This window comes from Macadamia integrifolia, chromosome 12, assembly GCF_013358625.1.
Source record: "Macadamia integrifolia cultivar HAES 741 chromosome 12, SCU_Mint_v3, whole genome shotgun sequence".
Taxonomy (NCBI): domain Eukaryota; kingdom Viridiplantae; phylum Streptophyta; class Magnoliopsida; order Proteales; family Proteaceae; genus Macadamia; species Macadamia integrifolia.
Window position 1 is genome coordinate 17082295 of NC_056568.1, and position 4928 is coordinate 17087222.

The following is a 4928-nucleotide window of genomic DNA, read 5'->3' on the forward strand; positions in this document are numbered from 1 at the left end:
CAAGTAGCATACACCGTAATTCTTATAAAAACCATGCAGTAAATATGGGGAAATACAAAAGCCGAATACAGTAACGTATACCAATACAATGGCTGGCCTAAGTTGTGGCTCATACAGTAAGACGACTTAACCACTACGACAACATATACCTTGACATAACACAAGTACAACACATTTCATATTATTGTCCACTTCTGTTACACTACCAACAACCCAAATTGTCGAAGCCTAACAAACATAGCACAATCCCACGTTTGCCTCATCCCTATAGCTTCCATTTAGCAGAAACTCAACATCCGACGATTTGCACATGGCAACACACAAATAATAGGAAAAAAAAAGAAAAATTTGTCAGTAAAACAAGGTAATACGCAGAAATTCCCAGCAAAGAAACAAACATAAATTAAACAAAGCAATAGGGAAAACCATAGAAGAAAATGTGAAAAAAAAAGAAGAAGAAGAAGAAAAATGGAATAACTACAGCTTTTCCCCAATCAAATTAGCATCTTACTACACGACAACTGTCAAACACACGCTCATCTCCAATTGACATTGAGTTACCTCTAATTACGGTTAGACAGCGTCATACAACTCGGTCAAAACACGAATGAGTTTAACTAACACGTCATCCATTGCCCTGACCAAACCAGTAAGCCTCTTGTGGAATATATTAGGGCCCGTTTGATAACTTTTCCAGAAACGTGTTTCTGTGTTTTTCTGTTTCCAGAAACGAAGAAATGACATTAAAACCATTTGATAAAAGTGTTCTGTTCCACTTGTTTCTTGAAACATAAATTGAAATTTATAACAATTTATGTTTCAAGAAACATGAATGACGAAACAAGTTTCACATGTTTCGCCCGTTTCTCGAAACAAAAATGGGACAAATATATTGACTCATCCCCGATAAAACGGACCCCCTCCCTCTATTCCCTATTGAAGCTTCACCGCTTCACCACAGTACCTGAAGGAGCTCTGCTAGATTCTCCTGCGAAGAAGGAACCCGTCGGTAGAATAGGTCCTCGTCACCCTCGTGAACAGTATGGAACCTTCCCCTTCGTTATCGTCGTGAACCCTAGGGTTTACTCTCTACTATTCATCCAGAAGGAGCTCTGCTAGATTCGCCTGCAAAGAAGGAAACCTACGGCAGAATAGGGCCTCCTCAGCCTCTGAAATAGTACGAATCCTTCCCCATCTTCATCCTCGTGAACCCTAGGGTTTACTATCTACTTTTCATCCTTGTGAACCCATGCGGCAGATTCGCTTCATTATTGCAGAGATTCGTCCAGATTCGTCGATAAGTCACCTCCAAAGATAAAGGCTAGGTTTCCCCCTCAAATCTGAAGAGTATACCATCATATATTCTCTATTTGAAGGTCCTGCTGCTCCTCCCACAACTGATCTCTCACATCTGCTCGGTAAGAACTAAGGTCCCATCAATTTTTCTTTAAACCCTGTCATCAGCGAATGGCAACTTGTCTCCAGCGATTCTGAAGCATCAATTTCATAGGAACTACACATTGTGCCGTTCAATTGAAAGGGAGGAATCAAAAGTTGCCTTCCAGGTAAAATTTGGGATTTTTCTCATGATAGTAGAGGATTTTGGACTGATATTAATGAAATTGGCCCCTAATTTCCACATCCACCATGCTAAGGGTTTTTTCTGTAGATGAATTCTGCACAAAGGGGGTTCTATTTTTTCGGTTCTTTTGAATGCTGAAATTTCCATATCCATGTCAAAGATATCATTTCGATTCCCTGTTGTTTGTATAGTAGATTAAGAAATATATTCATTTGTTGTTGATGTTGTTCATGTGAATTGATTGTCTTTCTACCTACAATATGGCTCATTTTACTGCAAGTACCTACATTTCCTTAATTGTTTTATCATCTTCCAGCTTTACATGTAATAAAGTTGAAGTGGAGAAATTGGGTGATAGTAGAAGGGATCTGAATTTTTTTTTTTAGAGAAGTAATGAGAAGGGAAGAAAATCCAGAGAGGGACAAAGGGGAGCTTTGGTGACCTTTTGTTCTTCTTCTTCTTCAACCTCTGTTGGGTCCAAGCTGAATTTGGTATGATTTCTGGGTTCTTAAACCTTGATCAGTTCATGCATTTCGGAATTTGTTTTGGGTAGTCAAGCATCGGCAAATATATTCAGTCATCGAGCCCCGCCCCAAAGGGCAAGAACCCCACTCAAAATTGTTAATTAGTTGAGTGAAATCCCAAAACCCGAGGCTGAAGATACCCAATTATGAACAGGGGCATTTTGATCTCTGGATATGATCTCAGGGGAGAAAGTGACCCCAAATATCATGAAGAAGAGGTGACACCTACGCTGATCAAGAGCCAAGAGCCCCACTTTAAGCAAGGGTAAACCAAAGAGATGATTCTTGCAATTAGGCCATATTCATCCCTATGATCCTTTATATTTCAACTATTTTAAGAAGCAGAAGCTTAACTGTTTCTGGTAAGTAATAACTAATTTGAAATGACCTTCCCAAAAAAAAAAAAAAAATTGATGTCTGCATGATCCATTAAGTAACAAAGTTTGAACACAATCCTATAATATAAACAAGTTACATTGTTATTAGTTAACAAAAGAATGCAAATTTCATCTAATGTATTGGAAATTGGACATCGGAGTTCTACAATCTTTAAGACACAGTTGCAGTGTTTGAGAAATGGATATTAGTGTAAAAGCAAGAATGAATTAAAACAAATTTGGCAGGCAATGGGACAGAGCCCCTTATACAAATGTGGTCTAGTCAACTCAGCCAAGCCAATTCATTGGCCACCCCAAGAGCCAACATAATTTTTCATTAAAAATAGACTGCTACCATCAGAAGTTAAGATCTAAGAGATTAGGTATCTACCTTTGTTATTATTTGAGTTTAACTTTATTTTGTAAATTTTTTTCTACTTACTACTAGGTGTATCTTATTTGGGTCCACTTCTCTCCATAATACAGCCTGATATATGTAGGTATGTTTCTCACATGGAATTTTTCCAACCTTGAATATACTAAATGCAGAAAAAGTATCTAAAAAAGTGAATGTGTGCAGTATATGTTTACATTTAATAATATATTTATGCTGTAATTTCATATGCAAGCCATATTTTTGAATTCCTAAATATAACTTCTTCATATTGGTCAGTGTTTGTCCTTAAACTTCAGAATTTCCCGATCGTGGTCATAGCAGAAGTTTTCAATTGCATCCCTCTCTATGACATTCACATCCCATCCCTTGTAGCTGATATCTGTGCCCTTCATAAAAACAGTAAGTGCAAAATTAAACCACCTACTGAGTGTCATTGTTAAGAAATATGTTTGTTAGTTGCAAATTCTGAACTATCAATTGATTATGGTATTCCCCATCTAATGCATGTCTCCTTCATTAGATAAGCACCATTTCAAAATTTAGAAGAAGAAAGGGCCTTTTTTTTTCTCTCTTTTCTCAATATTTTTATTCCTATTTCTTTGAATTTTTTTTTCCTATGTTCTTGTTTGTGTTTGAATATGTTACCTAAATCAATTACGCATGTTCAGAGGTATGAGATCTCCAAGAACCAAACCCCTAAAAGTACTACTATAATCTGGAATGAAGCAGAGCTAAGATCATTCATCAATCACATGGTTGAGAATGTCCGAAAAGGTTTGAAGACAAACTCAACATTCACAAAGGTTGGTCGGGACAACATTACAAAAGGGCGTGAAGCCGAATTCAAAAGGCCCTTTGCGAAGCAGCAACTGCGTAATAAGATGAATAAGTTCCGCATGAAGTACAACAGCTTCAGGCCTTTGTTAGAAACAACTAGTTTCGGATGGGATGCAAATGCTCGGACTGCGACAACTGATGATTCAGTGTGGGAATATGCTACTCAAGTATGATATAATCTTTGGTTTATAGAATGGATTTTTATTCACTTTTTGAACAAAATGTGATGATTAATTGAAATTTTTTTGAATTTTAGGGAAACAAAGATTGGGCAAAGTATAGAATAAATGGTCTCCCCTTGTAGCTAGAGTTGTTAGAGATCTTCTCTGACTCTAGTGCCTGTGGGAATAGAGGTCTGTCACAGGCAACTGTTGTAACTCCTACGTCCACTAACCTTGAAATTGATGATGATTTACAGGACATTGATAATGATGACAGTGATGCTTGTACTGGGACACCCAAGGGGTCAGCTCCTTCGAAGCGGCGACTTGATGGGACTCCTACGGATCGTAGGAGGAAGAGCCAGACACGGACCCTCATGAACTCCGTTGAGGACTTTAGAACCTTTATCCAATGGAGGATGGAAAATGGATCCACCACTACCACCACAATAGTTATCTGACCTCCTGACCCTATTGTTGATGGACCATATAGCATGATGGGCTATCAGAAGCTACTAGACATTTTAGAGAATATCCCGACGGATTTGTAAGTGTTGGCATAGCGTAAGACACACAGTGACCTTGGATGGCGCATGTCTTTTGTTGAAGTGAGACCTGACAGGAGGTTATGGATGCTACATGGTTTGAAGGAGTGGAAGTAACCGTTTTTGAAATGAATGGTTTTAAGGGAGAATGAATGACTTGTTAGTTTGTTTGGATTTTATATGCCTCGTACTGACTAACACACTTAATATGTTTTGCCTACTATGAATGATATTGATGTTTGACTTATGTTGCTTTGTTATAATTTGATTGCATGTGCTTCAGACTTACAGTAGTGTACATAACTATTTAGGATTGTCAAATATTATGCGTTTTACCTTAGTGTGTGTTTCTTTGTAGCTTTGGGATATAGGATTGTATTAATTTCACTATATTAACAGGAAAGTAAGTCGTTGTCAATTATTACGATTTCTGGATGGATTGTTGCTTGTTAATAGGTTTGAAAAAAATTTAAAATACAGATATTACATATGGACAATTAAGCTA

At 37.5% G+C, this 4928-nt stretch overlaps 1 long non-coding RNA gene across 1 annotated transcript; it reads left to right on the forward strand.

Annotated features, from left to right (window-relative positions):
- The first annotated feature begins 937 nt into the window (after positions 1-937).
- LOC122094672 lies at positions 938-4711 on the forward strand. Its single transcript, XR_006144958.1, has 2 exons — positions 938-3279; positions 3549-4711. It is a non-coding gene; the product is annotated as an uncharacterized LOC122094672 (long non-coding RNA).
- The last annotated feature ends 217 nt before the right edge of the window (positions 4712-4928 follow it).